Source organism: Clarias gariepinus, chromosome 16 (assembly GCF_024256425.1).
Source record: "Clarias gariepinus isolate MV-2021 ecotype Netherlands chromosome 16, CGAR_prim_01v2, whole genome shotgun sequence".
NCBI classification, from domain to species: domain Eukaryota; kingdom Metazoa; phylum Chordata; class Actinopteri; order Siluriformes; family Clariidae; genus Clarias; species Clarias gariepinus.
Window position 1 is genome coordinate 21109975 of NC_071115.1, and position 26137 is coordinate 21136111.

A 26137-nucleotide genomic window follows, 5' to 3' on the forward strand; every position below is an offset into this window, starting at 1 on the left:
ATAAAAAAATGTACATGACTACATGACTATCCATTAGTTGTGTGAGAAAACCGCTTTCCTGAGCTCGTACAGCGCTAAGAACGCAGCAAACGCTTTGCCTCAGCATGTCTAAGCAAAGAATGAAATAAATGATCATTTCCACAACATACATGCACTTTGACATACATGTTGAAAAACAACATTTTTGTTATTGTTTTAAGATGTTGATCATAAAAAATGTATATAAACTCGTTTTGTATGTCTTACAATTAACATGCATTCGTTGTGTGAGAAAACCGCTTTCCTGACCTCGTACAGCGCTAGGAACGCAGCAAACGCTTTGCCTCAGCATATCTAAGCAAAGAATGAAATAAATGATCATTTCCACAACATACATGCATTTTGGCATACATGTTGATAAAAAACGTTTTTGTTATTGTTTTAAGATGTTGATCATAAAAAATGCTTATAAACTCGTTTTGTATGTTTTACAATCAACATGCATTCGTTGTGTGAAAAAAACCGCTTTCCTGACCTCGTACATCGGTAAGAACGCAGCAAACGCTTTGCCTCCGCATATCTAAGCAAAATATCCATCGTTTCCACAACATACATGCATTTTGGCATACATGTTGAAAAACAACATTTTTGTTATTGTTTTAAGATGTTGATCGTAAAAAATGCTAATAAACTCGTTTTGTATGTTTTATAATCAACATGCATTTGTTGTGTGAGAAAACCGCTTTCCTGAGATCGTACAGCGCTAAGAACGCAGCAAACACTTTATTTCGGCATAACAAAGCAAAATTTCCCAAAAATGATCATTTCCACAACATACATGCATTTTGGCATACATGTTGTAAAAACAACATTTTTGTTATTGTTTTAAGATGTTGATCATAAAAAAATGTACATGACTACATGACTATCCATTCGTTGTGTGAGAAAACCGCTTTCCTGAGCTCGTACAGCGCTAGGAACGCAGCAAACGCTTTGCCTCAGCATATCTAAGCAAAGAATGAAATAAATGATCATTTCCACAACATACATGCATTTTGGCATACAAGCTGAAAAACAACTTTTTCATTTTTCTTTTTCACATTTCGATGCATAAAAATGCTTAGAAACTTCTTTTGGATGTTTTACATAACTATCCATTGGTTGGGTGAGAAAACGGCTTTCCTGAGCTCGTACAGCGCTAAGAAAGCAGCAAACACTTTATTTCGGCATAACAAAGCAAAATTTCCCAAAAATGATCATTTCCACGACATACATGCACTTTGACATACATCTTGAAAAACAACATTTTTGTTATTGTTTTAAGACGTTGATCGTAAAAAATGCTAATAAACTCGTTTTGTATGTTTTACAATCAACATGCATTGGTTGTGTGAGAAAACCGCTTTCCTGAGCTCGTACAGCGCTAAGAACGCAGCAAACACTTTATTTCAGCATAACAAAGCAAAATATCCCAAAAATGATCATTTCCACAACATAAATGCATTTTGGCATACATGTTGAAAAACAACATTTTTGTTATTGTTTTAAGATGTTGATCGTAAAAAATGCTAATAAACTCGTTTTGTATGTTTTATAATCAACATGCATTTGTTGTGTGAGAAAACCGCTTTCCTGAGCTCGTACAGCGCTAGGAACGCAGCAAACGCTTTGCCTCAGCATATCTAAGCAAAATATCCAATAAATGATCATTTCCACAACATAATACATGCATTTTCGCATACAAGCTGAAAAACAACTTTTTCATTATTCTTTTTCACATTTCGATGCATAAAAATGCTTAGAAACTTTTTTTGGATGTTTTACATAACTATCCATTGGTTGGGTGAGAAAGCGGCTTTCCTGAGCTCGTACAGCGCTAGGAACGCAGCAAACGCTTTGCCTCCGCATATCTAAGCAAAATATCCATCGTTTCCACAACATACATGCATTTTGGCATACATGTTGAAAAACAACATGTTTGTTATTGTTTTAAGATGTTGATCATAAAAAAATGTACATGACTACATGACTATCCATTAGTTGTGTGAGAAAACCGCTTTCCTGACCTCGTACAGCGCTAAGAACGCAGCAAACGCTTTGCCTCAGCATATCTAAGCAAAGAATGAAATAAATGATCATTTCCACAACATACATGCATTTTGGCATACAAGCTGAAAAACAACTTTTTAATTATTCTTTTTCACATTTCGATGCATAAAAATGCTTAGAAACTTCTTTTGGATGTTTTACATAACTATCCATTGGTTGGGTGAGAAAACGGCTTTCCTGAGCTCGTACAGCGCTAAGAACGCAGCAAACACTTTATTTCGGCATAACAAAGCAAAATTTCCCAAAAATGATCATTTCCACAACATACATGCACTTTGACATACATCTTGAAAAACAACATTTTTGTTATTGTTTTAAGACGTTGATCGTAAAAAATGCTAATAAACTCGTTTTGTATGTTTTACAATCAACATGCATTGGTTGTGTGAGAAAACCGCTTTCCTGAGCTCGTACAGCGCTAAGAACGCAGCAAACACTTTATTTCAGCATAACAAAGCAAAATATCCCAAAAATGATAATTTCCACAACATACATGCATTTTGGCATACATGTTGAAAAACAACATTTTTGTTATTGTTTTAAGATGTTGATCATAAAAAAATGTACATGACTACATGACTATCCATTAGTTGTGTGAGAAAACCGCTTTGCTGAGCTCGTACAGCGCTAAGAACGCAGCAAACGCTTTGCCTCAGCATATCTAAGCAAAGAATGAAATAAATGATCATTTCCACAACATACATGCATTTTGGCATACATGTTGAAAAACAACATTTTTGTTATTGTTTTAAGATGTTGATCGTAAAAAATGCTAATAAACTCGTTTTGTATGTTTTATAATCAACATGCATTTGTTGTGTGAAAAAACCGCTTTCCTGAGATCGTACAGCGGTAAGAATGCACCAAACGCTTTGCCTCTGCATATCTAAGCAAAATATCCATCGTTTCCACAACATACATGCATTTTGGCATTCATGTTGAAAAACAACATTTTTGTTATTGTTTTAAGATGTTGATCATAAAAAAATGTACATGACTACATGACTATCCATTAGTTGTGTGAGAAAACCGCTTTGCTGAGCTCGTACAGCGCTAAGAACGCAGCAAACGCTTTGCCTCAGCATATCTAAGCAAAGAATGAAATAAATGATCATTTCCACAACGTACATGCACTTTGACATACATGTTGAAAAACAACATTTTTGTTATTGTTTTAAAGTGTTGATCATAAAAAATGTATATAAACTCGTTTTGTATGTCTTACAATTAACATGCATTCGTTGTGTGAGAAAACCGCTTTCCTGAGGTCGTACAGCGCTAGGAACGCAGCAAACGCTTTGCCTCAGCATATCTAAGCAAAATATCCAATAAATGATCATTTCCACAACATACATGCATTTTGGCATACATGTTGTAAAAACAACATTTTTGTTATTGTTTTAAGATGTTGATCATAAAAAAATGTACATGACTACATGACTATCCATTAGTTGTGTGAGAAAACCGCTTTGCTGAGCTCGTACAGCGCTAAGAACGCAGCAAACGCTTTGCCTCAGCATATCTAAGCAAAGAATGAAATAAATGATCATTTCCACAACATACATGCATTTTGGCATACATGTTGAAAAACAACATTTTTGTTATTATTTTAAGATGTTGATCATAAAAATTGCTTATAAACTCGTTTTGTATGTTTTACAATCAACATGAATTCGTTGTGGGAGAAAACCGCTTTCCTGAGCTCGTACAGCGCTAAGAACGCAGCAAACGCTTTGCCTCAGCATATCTAAGCAAAGAATGAAATAAATGATCATTTCCACAACATACATGCATTTTGGCATACAAGCTGAAAAACAACTTTTTCATTATTCTTTTTCACATTTCGATGCATAAAAATGCTAAGAAACTTTTTTTGGATGTTTTACATAACTATCCATTGGTTGGGTGAGAAAACGGCTTTCCTGAGCTCGTACAGCGCTAGGATCGCAGCAAACGCTTTGCCTCAGCATATCTAAGCAAAGAATGAAATAAATGATCATTTCCACAACATACATGCACTTTGACATACATGATGAAAAACAACATTTTTGTTATTGTTTTAAGATGTTGATCATAAAAAATGTATATTAACTCGTTTTGTATGTCTTACAATTAACATGCATTCGTTGTGTGAGAAAACCGCTTTCCTGAGCTCGTACAGCGCTAAGAACGCAGCAAACGCTTTGCCTCAGCATATCTAAGCAAAGAATGAAATAAATGATCATTTCCACAACATACATGCATTTTGGCATACAAGCTGAAAAACAACTTTTTCATTATTCTTTTTCACATTTCGATGCATAAAAATGCTTAGAAACTTCTTTTGGACGTTTTACATAACTATCCATTGGTTGGGTGAGAAAACGGTTTTGCTGAGCTCGTACAGCGCTAGGAACGCAGCAAACGCTTTGCCTCAGCATATCTAAGCAAAATATTAGATAAATGATCATTTCCACAACATTCAATGCATTTTGGCATACAAGCTGAAAAACAACTTTTTTATTATTCTTTTTCACATTTCAATGCATAAAAATGCTTAGAAACTTTTTTAGGATGTTTTGCATAACTATCCATTGGTTGGGTGAAAAAACGGCTTTCCTGAGCTCGTACAGCGCTAAGAACGCAGCAAACACTTTATTTCGGCAAACCAAAGCAAAATTTCCCAAAAATGATCATTTCCACAACATACATGCATTTTGGCATACATGTTGTAAAAACAACATTTTTGTTATTGTTTTAAGATGTTGATCATAAAAAATGCTTATAAACTCGTTTTTTATGTTCTACAATCAACATGAATTCGTTGTGTGAGAAAACCGCTTTCCTGAGCTCATACAACTAATGGATAGTCATGACTACATGACTATCCATTAGTTGTGTGAGAAAACCGCTTTCCTGAGCTCGTACAGCGCTAAGAACGCAGCAAACGCTTTGCCTCAGCATATCTAAGCAAAATATTAGATAAATGATCATTTCCACAACATACATGCATTTTGGCATACATGTTGTAAAAACAACATTTTTGTTATTGTTTTAAGATGTTGATCATAAAAAATGCTTATAAACTCGTTTTTTTATGTTTTACAATCAACATGCATTCGTTGTGTGAGAAGGCCGCTTTCCTGAGCTCGTACAGCGCTAGGAACGCAGCAAACGCTTTGCCTCAGCATATCTAAGCAAAATATCCAATAAATGATCATTTCCACAACATACATGCATTTTGGCATACATATTGAAAAACAACATTTTTGTTATTGTTTTAAGATGTTGATCATAAAAAATGCTTATAAACTCGTTTTGTATGTTTTACAATCAACATGAATTCGTTGTGTGAGAAAATCGCTTTCCTGAGCTCGTACAGCGCTAGGAACGCAGCAAACGCTTTGCCTCAGCATATCTAAGCAAAATATCCAATAAATGATCATTTCCACAACATTCATGCATTTTGGCATACAAGCTGAAAAACAACTTTTTCAATATTCTTTTTCACATTTCGATGCATAAAAATGCTTAGAAACTTTTTTTGGATGTTTTACATAACTATCCATTGGTTGGGTGAGAAAACGGCTTTCCTGAGCTCGTACAGCGCTAAGAACGCAGCAAACACTTTATTTCAGCATATCGAAGCAAAATATCCAATAAATGATCATTTCCACAACATACATGCATTTTGGCATACATGTTGAAAAACAACATTTTTGTTAGTGTTTTAAGATGTTGATCATAAAAAATGCTTATAAACTCGTTTTGTATGTTTTACAATCAACATGCATTCGTTGTGTGAGAAAACCGCTTTCCTGAGCTCGTACAGCCCTAGGAACGCAGCAAACGCTTTGCCTCCGCATATCTAAGCAAAATATCCATCGTTTCCACAACATACATGCATTTTGGCATACATGTTGAAAAACAACATTTTTGTTATTGTTTTAAGATGTTGATCATAAAAAAATGTACATGACTACATGACTATCCATTAGTTGTGTGAGAAAACCGCTTTCCTGAGCTCGTACAGCGCTAAGAACGCAGCAAACGCTTTGCCTCAGCATGTCTAAGCAAAGAATGAAATAAATGATCATTTCCACAACATACATGCACTTTGACATACATGTTGAAAAACAACATTTTTGTTATTGTTTTAAGATGTTGATCATAAAAAATGTATATAAACTCGTTTTGTATGTCTTACAATTAACATGCATTCGTTGTGTGAGAAAACCGCTTTCCTGACCTCGTACAGCGCTAGGAACGCAGCAAACGCTTTGCCTCAGCATATCTAAGCAAAGAATGAAATAAATGATCATTTCCACAACATACATGCATTTTGGCATACATGTTGATAAAAAACGTTTTTGTTATTGTTTTAAGATGTTGATCATAAAAAATGCTTATAAACTCGTTTTGTATGTTTTACAATCAACATGCATTCGTTGTGTGAAAAAAACCGCTTTCCTGACCTCGTACATCGGTAAGAACGCAGCAAACGCTTTGCCTCCGCATATCTAAGCAAAATATCCATCGTTTCCACAACATACATGCATTTTGGCATACATGTTGAAAAACAACATTTTTGTTATTGTTTTAAGATGTTGATCGTAAAAAATGCTAATAAACTCGTTTTGTATGTTTTATAATCAACATGCATTTGTTGTGTGAGAAAACCGCTTTCCTGAGATCGTACAGCGCTAAGAACGCAGCAAACACTTTATTTCGGCATAACAAAGCAAAATTTCCCAAAAATGATCATTTCCACAACATACATGCATTTTGGCATACATGTTGTAAAAACAACATTTTTGTTATTGTTTTAAGATGTTGATCATAAAAAAATGTACATGACTACATGACTATCCATTCGTTGTGTGAGAAAACCGCTTTCCTGAGCTCGTACAGCGCTAGGAACGCAGCAAACGCTTTGCCTCAGCATATCTAAGCAAAGAATGAAATAAATGATCATTTCCACAACATACATGCATTTTGGCATACAAGCTGAAAAACAACTTTTTCATTTTTCTTTTTCACATTTCGATGCATAAAAATGCTTAGAAACTTCTTTTGGATGTTTTACATAACTATCCATTGGTTGGGTGAGAAAACGGCTTTCCTGAGCTCGTACAGCGCTAAGAAAGCAGCAAACACTTTATTTCGGCATAACAAAGCAAAATTTCCCAAAAATGATCATTTCCACGACATACATGCACTTTGACATACATCTTGAAAAACAACATTTTTGTTATTGTTTTAAGACGTTGATCGTAAAAAATGCTAATAAACTCGTTTTGTATGTTTTACAATCAACATGCATTGGTTGTGTGAGAAAACCGCTTTCCTGAGCTCGTACAGCGCTAAGAACGCAGCAAACACTTTATTTCAGCATAACAAAGCAAAATATCCCAAAAATGATCATTTCCACAACATAAATGCATTTTGGCATACATGTTGAAAAACAACATTTTTGTTATTGTTTTAAGATGTTGATCGTAAAAAATGCTAATAAACTCGTTTTGTATGTTTTATAATCAACATGCATTTGTTGTGTGAGAAAACCGCTTTCCTAAGCTCGTACAGCGCTAGGAACGCAGCAAACGCTTTGCCTCAGCATATCTAAGCAAAATATCCAATAAATGATCATTTCCACAACATAATACATGCATTTTCGCATACAAGCTGAAAAACAACTTTTTCATTATTCTTTTTCACATTTCGATGCATAAAAATGCTTAGAAACTTTTTTTGGATGTTTTACATAACTATCCATTGGTTGGGTGAGAAAGCGGCTTTCCTGAGCTCGTACAGCGCTAGGAACGCAGCAAACGCTTTGCCTCCGCATATCTAAGCAAAATATCCATCGTTTCCACAACATACATGCATTTTGGCATACATGTTGAAAAACAACATGTTTGTTATTGTTTTAAGATGTTGATCATAAAAAAATGTACATGACTACATGACTATCCATTAGTTGTGTGAGAAAACCGCTTTCCTGACCTCGTACAGCGCTAAGAACGCAGCAAACGCTTTGCCTCAGCATATCTAAGCAAAGAATGAAATAAATGATCATTTCCACAACATACATGCATTTTGGCATACAAGCTGAAAAACAACTTTTTAATTATTCTTTTTCACATTTCGATGCATAAAAATGCTTAGAAACTTCTTTTGGATGTTTTACATAACTATCCATTGGTTGGGTGAGAAAACGGCTTTCCTGAGCTCGTACAGCGCTAAGAACGCAGCAAACACTTTATTTCGGCATAACAAAGCAAAATTTCCCAAAAATGATCATTTCCACAACATACATGCACTTTGACATACATCTTGAAAAACAACATTTTTGTTATTGTTTTAAGACGTTGATCGTAAAAAATGCTAATAAACTCGTTTTGTATGTTTTACAATCAACATGCATTGGTTGTGTGAGAAAACCGCTTTCCTGAGCTCGTACAGCGCTAAGAACGCAGCAAACACTTTATTTCAGCATAACAAAGCAAAATATCCCAAAAATGATAATTTCCACAACATACATGCATTTTGGCATACATGTTGAAAAACAACATTTTTGTTATTGTTTTAAGATGTTGATCATAAAAAAATGTACATGACTACATGACTATCCATTAGTTGTGTGAGAAAACCGCTTTGCTGAGCTCGTACAGCGCTAAGAACGCAGCAAACGCTTTGCCTCAGCATATCTAAGCAAAGAATGAAATAAATGATCATTTCCACAACATACATGCATTTTGGCATACATGTTGAAAAACAACATTTTTGTTATTGTTTTAAGATGTTGATCGTAAAAAATGCTAATAAACTCGTTTTGTATGTTTTATAATCAACATGCATTTGTTGTGTGAAAAAACCGCTTTCCTGAGATCGTACAGCGGTAAGAATGCACCAAACGCTTTGCCTCTGCATATCTAAGCAAAATATCCATCGTTTCCACAACATACATGCATTTTGGCATTCATGTTGAAAAACAACATTTTTGTTATTGTTTTAAGATGTTGATCATAAAAAAATGTACATGACTACATGACTATCCATTAGTTGTGTGAGAAAACCGCTTTGCTGAGCTCGTACAGCGCTAAGAACGCAGCAAACGCTTTGCCTCAGCATATCTAAGCAAAGAATGAAATAAATGATCATTTCCACAACGTACATGCACTTTGACATACATGTTGAAAAACAACATTTTTGTTATTGTTTTAAAGTGTTGATCATAAAAAATGTATATAAACTCGTTTTGTATGTCTTACAATTAACATGCATTCGTTGTGTGAGAAAACCGCTTTCCTGAGGTCGTACAGCGCTAGGAACGCAGCAAACGCTTTGCCTCAGCATATCTAAGCAAAATATCCAATAAATGATCATTTCCACAACATACATGCATTTTGGCATACATGTTGTAAAAACAACATTTTTGTTATTGTTTTAAGATGTTGATCATAAAAAAATGTACATGACTACATGACTATCCATTAGTTGTGTGAGAAAACCGCTTTGCTGAGCTCGTACAGCGCTAAGAACGCAGCAAACGCTTTGCCTCAGCATATCTAAGCAAAGAATGAAATAAATGATCATTTCCACAACATACATGCATTTTGGCATACATGTTGAAAAACAACATTTTTGTTATTATTTTAAGATGTTGATCATAAAAATTGCTTATAAACTCGTTTTGTATGTTTTACAATCAACATGAATTCGTTGTGGGAGAAAACCGCTTTCCTGAGCTCGTACAGCGCTAAGAACGCAGCAAACGCTTTGCCTCAGCATATCTAAGCAAAGAATGAAATAAATGATCATTTCCACAACATACATGCATTTTGGCATACAAGCTGAAAAACAACTTTTTCATTATTCTTTTTCACATTTCGATGCATAAAAATGCTAAGAAACTTTTTTTGGATGTTTTACATAACTATCCATTGGTTGGGTGAGAAAACGGCTTTCCTGAGCTCGTACAGCGCTAGGATCGCAGCAAACGCTTTGCCTCAGCATATCTAAGCAAAGAATGAAATAAATGATCATTTCCACAACATACATGCACTTTGACATACATGATGAAAAACAACATTTTTGTTATTGTTTTAAGATGTTGATCATAAAAAATGTATATTAACTCGTTTTGTATGTCTTACAATTAACATGCATTCGTTGTGTGAGAAAACCGCTTTCCTGAGCTCGTACAGCGCTAAGAACGCAGCAAACGCTTTGCCTCAGCATATCTAAGCAAAGAATGAAATAAATGATCATTTCCACAACATACATGCATTTTGGCATACAAGCTGAAAAACAACTTTTTCATTATTCTTTTTCACATTTCGATGCATAAAAATGCTTAGAAACTTCTTTTGGACGTTTTACATAACTATCCATTGGTTGGGTGAGAAAACGGTTTTGCTGAGCTCGTACAGCGCTAGGAACGCAGCAAACGCTTTGCCTCAGCATATCTAAGCAAAATATTAGATAAATGATCATTTCCACAACATTCAATGCATTTTGGCATACAAGCTGAAAAACAACTTTTTTATTATTCTTTTTCACATTTCAATGCATAAAAATGCTTAGAAACTTTTTTAGGATGTTTTGCATAACTATCCATTGGTTGGGTGAAAAAACGGCTTTCCTGAGCTCGTACAGCGCTAAGAACGCAGCAAACACTTTATTTCGGCAAACCAAAGCAAAATTTCCCAAAAATGATCATTTCCACAACATACATGCATTTTGGCATACATGTTGTAAAAACAACATTTTTGTTATTGTTTTAAGATGTTGATCATAAAAAATGCTTATAAACTCGTTTTTTATGTTCTACAATCAACATGAATTCGTTGTGTGAGAAAACCGCTTTCCTGAGCTCGTACAGCGCTAGGAACGCAGCAAACGCTTTGCCTCAGCATATCTAAGCAAAATATCCAATAAATGATCATTTCCACAACGTACATGCACTTTGACATACATGTTGAAAAACAACATTTTTGTTATTGTTTTAAAGTGTTGATCATAAAAAATGTATATAAACTCGTTTTGTATGTCTTACAATTAACATGCATTCGTTGTGTGAGAAAACCGCTTTCCTGAGCTCTTACAGCGCTAGGAACGCAGCAAACGCTTTGCCTTAGCATATCTAAGCAAAATATTAGATAAATGATCATTTCCACAACATTCATGCATTTTGGCATACAAGCTGAAAAACAACTTTTTCATTATTCTTTTTCACATTTCGATGCATAAAAATGCTTAGAAACTTCTTTTGGATGTTTTACATAACTATCCATTGGTTGGGTGAGAAAGCGGCTTTACTGAGCTCGTACAGCGCTAGGAACGCAGCAAAGGCTTTGCCTCAGCATATCTAAGCAAAATATCCAGTAAATGATCATTTCCACAACATACATGCATTTTGGCATACATGTTGAAAAACAACATTTTTGTTATTGTTTTAAGATGTTGATCATAAAAAATGCTTATAAACTCGTTTTGTATGTTTTACAATCAACATGCATTCGTTGTGTGAGAAAACCGCTTTCCTGAGCTCGTACAGCGCTAAGAACGCAGCAAACGCTTTGCCTCAGCATATCTAAGCAAAGAATGAAATAAATGATCATTTCCACAACATACATGCATTTTGGCATACAAGCTGAAAAACAACTTTTTCATTATTCTTTTTCACATTTCGATGCATAAAAATGCTTAGAAACTTCTTTTGGATGTTTTACATAACTATCCATTGGTTGGGTGAGAAAACGGTTTTGCTGAGCTCGTACAGCGCTAGGAACGCAGCAAACGCTTTGCCTCAGCATATCTAAGCAAAATATTAGATAAATGATCATTTCCACAACATTCAATGCATTTTGGCATACAAGCTGAAAAACAACTTTTTTATTATTCTTTTTCACATTTCAATGCATAAAAATGCTTAGAAACTTTTTTAGGATGTTTTGCATAACTATCCATTGGTTGGGTGAAAAAACGGCTTTCCTGAGCTCGTACAGCGCTAAGAACGCAGCAAACACTTTATTTCGGCATAACAAAGGAAAATTTCCCAAAAATGATCATTTCCACAACATACATGCATTTTGGCATACATGTTGTAAAAACAACATTTTTGTTATTGTTTTAAGATGTTGATCATAAAAAATGCTTATAAACTCGTTTTGTATGTTTTACAATCAACATGAATTCGTTGTGTGAGAAAACCGCTTTCCTGAGCTTGTACAGCGCTAGGAACGCAGCAAACGCTTTGCCTCAGCATATCTAAGCAAAATATCCAATAAATGATCATTTCCACAACGTACATGCACTTTGACATACATGTTGAAAAACAACATTTTTGTTATTGTTTTAAAGTGTTGATCATAAAAAAATGTACATGACTACATGACTATCTATTAGTTGTGTGAGAAAACCGCTTTCCTGAGCTCGTACAGCGCTAGGAACGCAGCAAACGCTTTGCCTCAGCATATCTAAGCAAAGAATGAAATAAATGATCATTTCCACAACATACATGCATTTTGGCATACAAGCTGAAAAACAACTTTTTCATTATTCTTTTTCACATTTCGATGCATAAAAATGCTTAGAAACTTCTTTTGGATGTTTTACATAACTATCCATTGGTTGGGTGAGAAAACGGTTTTGCTGAGCTCGTACAGCGCTAGGAACGCAGCAAACGCTTTGCCTCAGCATATCTAAGCAAAATATTAGATAAATGATCATTTCCACAACATTCAATGCATTTTGGCATAAAAGCTGAAAAACAACTTTTTTATTATTCTTTTTCACATTTCAATGCATAAAAATGCTTAGAAACTTTTTTAGGATGTTTTGCATAACTATCCATTGGTTGGGTGAAAAAACGGCTTTCCTGAGCTCGTACAGCGCTAAGAACGCAGCAAACACTTTATTTCGGCATAACAAAGGAAAATTTCCCAAAAATGATCATTTCCACAACATACATGCATTTTGGCATACATGTTGTAAAAACAACATTTTTGTTATTGTTTTAAGATGTTGATCATAAAAAATGCTTATAAACTCGTTTTGTATGTTTTACAATCAACATGAATTCGTTGTGTGAGAAAACCGCTTTCCTGAGCTCGTACAGCGCTAGGAACGCAGCAAACGCTTTGCCTCAGCATATCTAAGCAAAATATCCAATAAATGATCATTTCCACAACGTACATGCACTTTGACATACATGTTGAAAAACAACATTTTTGTTATTGTTTTAAAGTGTTGATCATAAAAAATGTATATAAACTCGTTTTGTATGTCTTACAATTAACATGCATTCGTTGTATGAGAAAACCGCTTTCCTGAGCTCGTACAGCGCTAGGAACGCAGCAAACGCTTTGCCTCAGCATATCTAAGCAAAGAATGAAATAAATGATCATTTCCACAACATACATGCATTTTGGCATACAAGCTGAAAAACAACTTTTTCATTATTCTTTTTCACATTTCGATGCATAAAAATGCTTAGAAACTTCTTTTGGATGTTTTACATAACTATCCATTGGTTGGGTGAGAAAACGGCTTTCCTGAGCTCGTACAGCGCTAGGAACGCAGCAAACGCTTTGCCTCAGCATATCTAAGCAAAATATCCAATAAATGATCATTTCCACAACATACATGCATTTTGGCATACATGTTGAAAAACAACATTTTTGTTATTATTTTAAGATGTTGATCATAAAAATTGCTTATAAACTCGTTTTGTATGTTTTACAATCAACATGAATTCGTTGTGGGAGAAAACCGCTTTCCTGAGCTCGTACAGCGCTAAGAACGCAGCAAACGCTTTGCCTCAGCATATCTAAGCAAAGAATGAAATAAATGATCATTTCCACAACATACATGCATTTTGGCATACAAGCTGAAAAACAACTTTTTCATTATTCTTTTTCACATTTCGATGCATAAAAATGCTTAGAAACTTCTTTTGGATGTTTTACATAACTATCCATTGGTTGGGTGAGAAAACGGCTTTCCTGAGCTCGTACAGCGCTAAGAACGCAGCAAACGCTTTGCCTCAGCATATCTAAGCAAAGAATGAAATAAATGATCATTTCCACAACATACATGCACTTTGACATACATGTTGAAAAACAACATTTTTGTTATTGTTTTAAAGTGTTGATCATAAAAAATGTATATAAACTCGTTTTGTATGTCTTACAATTAACATGCATTCGTTGTGTGAGAAAACCGCTTTCCTGAGCTCTTACAGCGCTAGGAACGCAGCAAACGCTTTGCCTCAGCATATCTAAGCAAAATATTAGATAAATGATCATTTCCACAACATTCATGCATTTTGGCATACAAGCTGAAAAACAACTTTTTCATTATTCTTTTTCACATTTCGATGCATAAAAATGCTTAGAAACTTCTTTTGGATGTTTTACATAACTATCCATTGGTTTGGTGAGAAAGCGGCTTTACTGAGCTCGTACAGCGCTAGGAACGCAGCAAAGGCTTTGCCTCAGCATATCTAAGCAAAATATCCAGTATATGATCATTTCCACAACATACATGCATTTTGGCATACATGTTGAAAAACAACATTTTTGTTATTGTTTTAAGATGTTGATCGTAAAAAATGCTAATAAACTCGTTTTGTATGTTTTATAATCAACATGCATTTGTTGTGTGAGAAAACCGCTTTCCTGAGATCGTACAGCGGTAAGAACGCAGCAATCGCTTTGCCTCCGCATATCTAAGCAAAATATCCATCGTTTCCACAACATACATGCATTTTGGCATACATGTTGAAAAACAAAATTTTTGTTATTGTTTTAAGATGTTGATCATAAAAAATGCTTATAAACTCGTTTTGTATGTTTTACAATCAACATGCATTGGTTGTGTGAGAAAACCGCTTTCCTGAGCTCGTACAGCGCTAGGAACGCAGCAAACGCTTTGCCTCAGCATATCTAAGCAAAGAATGAAATAAATGATCATTTCCACAACATACATGCATTTTGGCATACATGTTGATAAAAAACATTTTTGTTATTGTTTTAAGATGTTGATCATAAAAAATGCTTATAAACTCGTTTTGTATGTTTTACAATCAACATGCATTCGTTGTGTGAGAAAACCGCTTTCCTGAGCTGGTACAGCGCTAGGAACGCAGCAAACGCTTTGCCTCAGCATATCTAAGCAAAATATCCAATAAATGATCATTTCCACAACATACATGCATTTTGGCATACATGTTGAAAAACAACATTTTTGTTATTGTTTTAAGATGTTGATCATAAAAAAATGTACATGACTACATGACTATCCATTAGTTGTGTGAGAAAACCGCTTTCCTGAGCTCGTACAGCGCTAGGAACGCAGCAAACGCTTTGCCTCAGCATATCTAAGCAAAATATCCAATAAATGATCATTTCCACAACATACATGCATTTTGGCATACAAGCTGAAAAACAACTTTTTCATTATTCTTTTTCACATTTCGATGCATAAAAATGCTTAGAAACTTTTTTTGGATGTTTTACATAACTATCCATTGGTTGGGTGAGAAAACGGCTTTCCTGAGCTCGTACAGCGCTAGGAACGCAGCAAACGCTTTGCCTCAGCATATCTAAGCAAAATATCCAATAAATGATCATTTCCACAACATACATGCATTTTGGCATACATGTTGAAAAACAACATTTTTGTTATTATTTTAAGATGTTGATCATAAAAATTGCTTATAAACTCGTTTTGTATGTTTTACAATCAACATGAATTCGTTGTGGGAGAAAACCGCTTTCCTGAGCTCTTACAGCGCTAGGAACGCAGCAAACGCTTTGCCTTAGCATATCTAAGCAAAATATTAGATAAATGATCATTTCCACAACATTCAATGCATTTTGGCATACAAGCTGAAAAACAACTTTTTTATTATTCTTTTTCACATTTCAATGCATAAAAATGCTTAGAAACTTTTTTAGGATGTTTTGCATAACTATCCATTGGTTGGGTGAAAAAACGGCTTTCCTGAGCTCGTACAGCGCTAAGAACGCAGCAAACACTTTATTTCGGCAAACCGAAGCAAAATTTCCCAAAAATGATCATTTCCACAACATACATGCATTTTGGCATACATGTTGTAAAAACAACATTTTTGTTATTGTTTTAAGATGTTGATCATAAAAAATGCTTATAAACTCGTTTTTTATGTTTTACAATCAACATGAATTCGTTGTGTGAGAAAACCGCTTTCCTGAGCTCTTACAGCGCTAGGAACGCAGCAAACGCTTTGCCTTAGCATATCTAAGCAAAATATTAGATAAATGATCATTTCCACAACATTCATGCATTTTGGCATACAAGCTGAAAAACAACTTTTTCATTATTCTTTTTCACATTTCGATGCATAAAAATGCTTAGAAACTTCTTTTGGATGTTTTACATAACTATCCATTGGTTGGGTGAGAAAGCGGCTTTACTGAGCTCGTACAGCGCTAGGAACGCAGCAAAGGCTTTGCCTCAGCATATCTAAGCAAAGAATGAAATAAATGATCATTTCCACAACATACATGCATTTTGGCATACATGTTGAAAAACAACATTTTTGTTATTGTTTTAAGATGTTGATCGTAAAAAAATGCTAATAAACTCGTTTTGTATGTTTTATAATCAACATGCATTTGTTGTGTGAGAAAACCGCTTTCCTGAGATCGTACAGCGGTAAGAACGCAGCAAACGCTTTGCCTCCGCATATCTAAGCAAAATATCCATCGTTTCCACAACATACATGCATTTTGGCATACATGTTGAAAAACAAAATTTTTGTTATTGTTTTAAGATGTTGATCATAAAAAATGCTTATAAACTCGTTTTGTATGTTTTACAATCAACATGCATTCGTTGTGTGAGAAAACCGCTTTCCTGAGCTGGTACAGCGCTAGGAACGCAGCAAACGCTTTGCCTCAGCATATCTAAGCAAAATATCCAATAAATGATCATTTCCACAACATACATGCATTTTGGCATACATGTTGAAAAACAACATTTTTGTTATTGTTTTAAGATGTTGATCATAAAAAAATGTACATGACTACATGACTATCCATTAGTTGTGTGAGAAAACCGCTTTCCTGAGCTCGTACAGCGCTAGGAACGCAGCAAACGCTTTGCCTCAGCATATCTAAGCAGAATATCCAATAAATGATCATTTCCACAACATACATGCATTTTGGCATACATGTTGAAAAACAACATTTTTGTATCACATTTTGCTGATGTCATAAATCAGCGAGCGCTGTCTTGCTTTTTTATGCCTTAATATTTATGTATTCATTCATCTTCCTTAAAACATCTGGATCCTCTAGATCTCATCGAACTGAAAACACGTTTCACATTCGCCTGACTCAACAGGTGGTAAAATACAAATACATAAACAAGACCCAAGACACTACACAGACACACACACACATAGACACACACACACTCACACACACACTCACACAAACACACACACACACACACACACACACACACACACACACACACTCATCCAACTTACACATTCCTACACAAACGATGCACTGCTCAAACCTGTGCCATTACAGTCACAACAAAAATTATAAAGACATGTCCAGCCATGATGATGGCTTAATCTCATGTCATATATGTTTAAGAGGTCCTAGTGTGCTGGAAAACTACACAGGTTGTGAGGTGCTCCCAAGAGGCGATGGCACAGGTGCTTGGGCCCACTCATTGTTGCTTGTAACAATTTTTCTACTTTTTATTTTAAAACTACACAGGGATAACCTCTTGGATTCAACCTTTAATTGATGCTTATTGGAGAACTCCTAGAATCACTGTACTGTGTCAGAGTCTGGGCCATGTGGCACTGGTATACAGTAGCCAAATTTTCGACACAGAAAATTTATGGTTGGTAGGGGCCCTGGTTTTTGCGCCAACCCCTTGAGAATATCTCCTATAAGGCCACCTGTTTGTAAAACTCTGGCATGTGATTGGTTCAGATAGCACAAGATAGAGCGCTTCATGTGCTTTTCCTTTCTGTTCTCTTGGGTGTACTCATACACATCTACTACAGACACACTACACATATTACAGGCACACATGCACTACACCCACTCACAAATACTAAAGATGCATTCTACACACACACATGACACACAAATACACCTTACACACTCAAAAACTACACATCAAATACAGTACACACACTGAGGCACATACAGTAGACTACACACACACACACACACAAACACGCACACACACACACACACAAACACACACAAACATATATCGTACACAAACATACACATAGACACGCAAACACACACACACACACACACGCGAACACACACTACTTATACACATCCATATTTACTACACACACTACACATATTACAGACACAACACACACACACACTACAAATCAAATACAGTACACACACATTCTTTAGACCCACACTACACACACTACATGTCCTTTACATGCACAACACGCACAAAAACATACTGCACACATACAAAGGCACTTTGGTACTTGTATGCTAGGCTGGACAGTAAGGAGCGAGAGGTGGATCTGTACAGGTTGGCGAAGCAGAGAGATAGAGATGAGAAGGATGTGCAGCAGGTTAGAGTGATTAGAGATGAAAATGTACTGACAGATGCCAGGAGGGTGATGGAAAGATGGAAGGAGTACTTTGATGAAGAGTGGAAAGGCTGTTGGTCCTGATGACATACCTTTAGAGGTATGGAAGTGCTTAAGAGAGGTGGCAGTAGAGTTTCTGACTAGTTTGTTTTTAACAAGATCTTGGAGAGTGAGAGATTCCAGAGTAATGGACGAGAACATTATTGGTGCCAATTTTTAAGAACAAGGGAGATGCGCAAAGCTGTGGGAATTACAGAGGTATAAAGCTAATGAGCCATACAATGAAGCTGTGGGAAAGAGTAATCGAAGCTGGGTTAAGGGCAGAGGTGAGCATTTGTGAGCAGCAATATGGTTTTATGCCAACAAAGAGTACATCAGATGCAGAAATTGCTTTGAGGACACTGGTGGAGAAGTACAGAGAAGGTAATAAAGAGTTGCATTGTGTCTTTGTAGATTCGTACGACAGGGTGCCGAAAGAAGAGCGTTGTATGAGTCAGGAGTGGCTGAGAAGTATGTTAGAGTGGTACAGGGCATGTATGAGAGCACTAAGACAGTGGGAAGATGTGCTGTAGGTGTGACAGAAGAGTTCAAGGTTGAGGTGGGTCTGCATCAAGGATAGGCTCTAAGCCCCTTTTTTTTCTTCTGGTGATGGACTGGATGACAGATGAGATAAGACAGAAGTCTCCATTGACTATGATGTTTGCAGATGACATTGTGCTCTCGACATTGTAGCGAGATCAGAGAACAGGTGGAGGAAAATTTGGAGAGGTGGAGGTATGCTCTGGAAAGCAGAGAAATGAAGGTAATCCGCAGCAAGACGAAATACCTGTGTGTGAATGAGAGGGGCCGAAGAGGTGAGGATACAGGGGGCAGAGGTAAAGAAGTTGCAGGATTTTAAGAACTTAGGGTCAACGGTCCAGAGCAACGGAGAGTGTTCAAATGAGGTGAAGAGGCTGGTACAGGCAATTTGGATTTGGTGGAGAAAAGTGTCAGGTGTGTTGTGTGATAAAAGAGTATCAGCGAGAATGAAAGGAAAGGTGTACAGGACAGTGGTGAGACCAGCAATGCTCTACGGCTCAGAGACAGTGACACTGATGAAAAGACTGGAGGCAGAGATAGAGGTAGCAGAGCTGAAGATGTTGAGGTTCTCTTTGGGAGTGACTAGAATGGATAGGATCAAGAATGAATTTATCAAAGGGGCAACCCATGTTAGATGTTTTGGAGATAAAGTCAGAGAGGCCAGATTGAGGTGGATTGGACATGTTCAGAGGAGAGATTGTGAACATATCGGTAGAAGGATGCTGAGGTTGGAACTCCCAGACAGGTAGTCTAGAAGAAGACCGAAAAGGAGATTTATGGATGCAGTGAGAGAGGACATGAGGTTACTTGGTGTGAGAGAAGAGGATGCAGAGGATAGTTTTAGATGGAGGCAGATGATTCGCTGTGGCGACCCCTGAAAGGGAACAGCCGAAAGACAAAGAAGAAGGAGGAGCAGATCGATCACACAATCCTAGGTTCTTTGTGCGGGTGAGGGTGGCAGTTTTTGACACTACCTCTTTGAAAATACCTCTGATAAGTCCATTTGTTTGTGACTCTAACTGCTTGACAATATGTCACGAGTAACCCATGCATTTCCACAAACTTACTGCCGCCTTCTATGGAAAACATCATACAGCCCTTTGGCCTTGTCCATGTGCTTTTCATTTCTGGGTTCTTTTTATTCTTTGTGGGTCCTAGCAAAGGTCGTGCCAGACGTCAGCAGTAAGCTGAGCCTGGCAGACTTAGGAGTTCCAGGAATACCTACTGTAGCAAAGCATGGTAAAGGTATGACACCTGTCTCCGTAGATGTGAAAGGCCTAGTTACAGGTTCGTGTTCTTGATCAACTGACCAGTGTTTACTGGTGATGATTCAGGGGCACCTGGTCCTGCAGCAGATAAAAGCCTTGCCAAAAGACGCCATCGCTGCTGTTTAGGACTGTTTTGAGAACACTGACTGGAACATGTTTAGAAAAGCTGCAACTTTTGGCAACTTCACTGACGTTCAGTAATGATGTCACTGTCTCCATGAACATCATCTCACGACCAACCAGAAACTGTGGATTACTGCGGAGGTGTGTGCACGTCTAAGGACCCAAGACTCCGCCATCAGAGCAGGGGACAAAGTGGCCTTAAGAACAGCAAGGGGCAAACTTTCCTGGGCAATCAGAGAGGTGAAGTGCACAAACGCCCAGAAAATACTCAACCACCCAACCACTTTAGGGACAGCAGTGACATACGGCACATGTGGCAGAGCATACAATCGATTACCAACTACAAGACATCATCACCTGCTGTGACAGTGAAGGGTCCGTTCCAGATGCGCTGAACAGCTTCTAGTCTCAGTTCGACAACTACATGTCAGCGTGGAAAACCTAGTTTTAGTTAATAAAAATGTAACATTTTAGCAATAAGGTTATTATTAATTATCCCAACAGTCAATCTAGTCTAAACCAAACCTATTTTTAAAGTTTTTTTTTTTTTTACAAAATCATTATTATTCATACCATATAACATATAATGTTAATATAACATTTTAAAATTAATTTTTTCATCTGATGTTTTCAGCTAATTGTATTTCTTTTTAACCGTCAAAACAACCTCTGCATGTCCATGTTTTTGTAACTACAAAACAATAAAGGCAGTATTCACAGTGTTTAAAATTTGTTTTTTATATGAATTTACACACTTGTACTGTTGTAGCTCACAATCATTTGGTAACCTATTAGATTAATGATTTTGGCATCGGTTTAACTATAAAATACATCACAACATGATTATGTTACCATGTAGTAACATGAGATGCTGCAAAACTGAGGGATTTTTATGGTATACCTTGATGCATCTCCTCATTGTGTGTCCACACTTTTTTTGGATGTTTTACATAACTATCCATTGGTTGTGTGAGAAAACGGCTTTCCTGAGCTCGTACAGTGCTAAGAACGCAGCAAACGCTTTGCCTCAGCATATCTAAGCAAAGAATCAAATAAATGATCATTTCCACAACATACATGCATTTTGGCATACATGTTAATAAACAACATTTTTGTATCACATTTTGCTGATGTCATAAATCATCGAGCGCTGTCTTGCTCTTTTATGCCTTAATATTTATGTATTCATTCATCTTCCTTAAAACATCTGGATCCTCTAGATCTCATCGAACTGAAAACACGTTTCACATTCGCCTGACTCAACAGGTGGTAAAATACAAATACATAAACAAGACCCAAGAAACTACACAGACACACACACACATAGACACACACACACATAACCACACACACACTCACACACACACTCACACACACACACACACACACACACACACACACACACACACACACACACACACACACTCATCCAACTTACACATTCCTACACAAACGATGCACTGCTCAAACCTGTGCCATTACAGTCACAACAAAAATTATAAAGACATGTCCAGCCATGATGATGGCTTAATCTCATGTCATATATGTTTAAGAGGTCCTAGTGTGCTGGAAAACTACACAGGTTGTGAGGTGCTCCCAAGAGGCGATGGCACAGGTGCTTGGGCCCACTCATTGTTGCTTGTAACAATTTTTCTACTTTTTATTTTAAAACTACACAGGGATAACCTCTTGGATTCAACCTTTAATGGATGCTTATTGGAGAACTCCTAGAATCACTGTACTGTGTCAGAGTCTGGGCCATGTGGCACTGGTATACAGTAGCCAAATTTTCGACACAGACCAGATCCTAAGATCTTTATGGTTGGTAGGGGCCCTGGTTTTTGCGCCAACCCCTTGAGAATATCTCCTATAAGGCCATCTGTTTGTAAAACTCTGGCATGTGATTGGTTCAGATAGCACAAGATAGAGCGCTTCATGTGCTTTTCCTTTCTGTTCTCTTGGGTGTACTCATACACATCTACTACAGACACACTACACATATTACAGGCACACATGCACTACACCCACTCACAAATACTAAAGATGCATTCTACACACACACATGACACACAAATACACCTTACACACTCAAAAACTACACATCAAATACAGTACACACACTGAGGCACATACAGTAGACTACACACACACACACAAACACAAACACGCACACACACACACACAAACACACACAAACATATATCGTACACAAACATACACATAGACACGCAAACACACACACACACACACACGCGAACACACACTACTTATACACATCCATATTTACTACACACACTACACATATTACAGACACAACACACACACACACTACAAATCAAATACAGTACACACACATTCTTTAGACCCACACTACACACACTACATGTCCTTTACATGCACAACACGCACAAAAACATACTGCACACATACAAAGGCACTTTGGTACTTGTATGCTAGGCTGGACAGTAAGGAGCGAGAGGTGGATCTGTACAGGTTGGCGAAGCAGAGAGATAGAGATGAGAAGGATGTGCAGCAGGTTAGAGTGATTAGAGATGAAAATGTACTGACAGATGCCAGGAGGGTGATGGGAAGATGGAAGGAGTACTTTGATGAAGAGTGGAAAGGCTGTTAGTCCTGATGACATACCTTTAGAGGTATGGAAGTGCTTAAGAGAGGTGGCAGTAGAGTTTCTGACTAGTTTGTTTTTAACAAGATCTTGGAGAGTGAGAGATTCCAGAGTAATGGACGAGAACATTATTGGTGCCAATTTTTAAGAACAAGGGAGATGCGCAAAGCTGTGGGAATTACAGAGGTATAAAGCTAATGAGCCATACAATGAAGCTGTGGGAAAGAGTAATCGAAGCTGGGTTAAGGGCAGAGGTGAGCATTTGTGAGCAGCAATATGGTTTTATGCCAACAAAGAGTACATCAGATGCAGAAATTGCTTTGAGGACACTGGTGGAGAAGTACAGAGAAGGTAATAAAGAGTTGCATTGTGTCTTTGTAGATTCGTACGACAGGGTGCCGAAAGAAGAGCGTTGTATGAGTCAGGAGTGGCTGAGAAGTATGTTAGAGTGGTACAGGGCATGTATGAGAGCACTAAGACAGAGGGAAGATGTGCTGTAGGTGTGACAGAAGAGTTCAAGGTTGAGGTGGGTCTGCATCAAGGATAGGCTCTAAGCCCCTTTTTTTTCTTCTGGTGATGGACTGGATGACAGATGAGATAAGACAGAAGTCTCCATTGACTATAATGTTTGCAGATGACATTGTGCTCTCGACATTGTAGCGAGATTAGAGAACAGGTGGAGGAAAATTTGGAGAGGTGGAGGTATGCTCTGGAAAGCAGAGAAATGAAGGTAATCCGCAGCAAGACGAAATACCTGTGTGTGAATGAGAGGGGCCGAAGAGGTGAGGATACAGGGGGCAGAGGTAAAGAAGTTGCAGGATTTTAAGAACTTAGGGTCAACGGTCCAGAGCAACGGAGAGTGTTCAAATGAGGTGAAGAGGCTGGTACAGGCAATTTGGATTTGGTGGAGAAAAGTGTCAGGTGTGTTGTGTGATAAAAGAGTATCAGCGAGAATGAAAGGAAAGGTGTACAGGACAGTGGTGAGACCAGCAATGCTCTACGGCTCAGAGACAGTGACACTGATGAAAAGACTGGAGGCAGAGATAGAGGTAGCAGAGCTGAAGATGTTGAGGTTCTCTTTGGGAGTGACTAGGATGGATAGGATCAAGAATGAATTTATCAAAGGGACAACCCATGTTAGATGTTTTGGAGATAAAGTCAGAGAGGCCAGATTGAGGTGGTTTGGACATGTTCAGAGGAGAGATTGTGAACATATCGGTAGAAGGATGCTGAGGTTGGAACTCCCAGACAGGTAGTCTAGAAGAAGACCGAAAAGGAGATTTATGGATGCAGTGAGAGAGGACATGAGGTTACTTGGTGTGAGAGAAGAGGATGCAGAGGATAGTTTTAGATGGAGGCAGATGATTCGCTTTGGCGACCCCTGAAAGGGAACAGCCGAAAGACAAAGAAGAAGGAGGAGCAGATCGATCACACAATCCTAGGTTCTTTGTGCGGGTGAGGGTGGCAGTTTTTGACACTACCTCTTTGAAAATACCTCTGATAAGTCCATTTGTTTGTGACTCTAACTGCTTGACAATATGTCACGAGTAACCCATGCATTTCCACAAACTTACTGCCGCCTTCTATGGAAAACATCATACAGCCCTTTGGCCTTGTCCATGTGCTTTTCATTTCTGGGTTCTTTTTATTCTTTGTGGGTCCTAGCAAAGGTCGTGCCAGACGTCAGCAGTAAGCTGAGCCTGGCAGACTAGGAGTTCCAGGAATACCTACTGTAGCAAAGCATGGTAAAGGTATGACACCTGTCTCCGTAGATGTGAAAGGCCTAGTTACAGGTTCGGGTTCTTGATCAACTGACCAGTGTTTACTGGTGATGATTCAGGGGCACCTGGTCCTGAAGCAGATAAAAGCCTTGCCAAAAGACGCCATCGCTGCTGTTTAGGACTGTTTTGAGAACACTGACTGGAACATGTTTAGAAAAGCTGCAACTTTTGGCAACTTCACTGACGTTCAGTAATGATGTCACTGTCTCCATGAACATCATCTCACGACCAACCAGAAACTGTGGATTACTGCGGAGGTGTGTGCACGTCTAAGGACCCAAGACTCCGCCATCAGAGCAGGGGACAAAGTGGCCTTAAGAACAGCAAGGGGCAAACTTTCCTGGGCAATCAGAGAGGTGAAGTGCACAAATGCCCAGAAAATACTCAACCACCCAACCACTTTAGGGACAGCAGTGACATACGGCACATGTGGCAGAGCATACAATCGATTACCAACTACAAGACATCATCACCTGCTGTGACAGTGAAGGGTCCGTTCCAGATGCGCTGAACAGCTTCTAGTCTCAGTTCGACAACTACATGTCAGCGTGGAAAACCTAGTTTTAGTCAATGAAAATGTAACATTTTAGCAATAAGGTTATTATTAATTATCCCAACAGTCAATCTAGTCTAAACCAAACCTATTTTTAAAGTTTTTTTTTTTTTACAAAATCATTATTATTCATACCATATAACATATAATGTTAATATAACATTTTAAAATTTATTTTTTCATCTGATGTTTTCAGCTAATTGTATTTCTTTTTAACCGTCAAAACAACCTCTGCATGTCCATGTTTTTGTAACTACAAAACAATAAAGGCAGTATTCACAGTGTTTAAAATTTGTTTTTTATATGAATTTACACACTTGTACTGTTGTAGCTCACAATCATTTAGTAACCTATTAGATTAATGATTTTGGCATCGGTTTAACTATAAAATACATCACAACATGATTATGTTACCATGTAGTAACATGAGATGCTGCAAAACTGAGGGATTTTTATGGTATACCTTGATGCATCTCCTCATTGTGTGTCCAC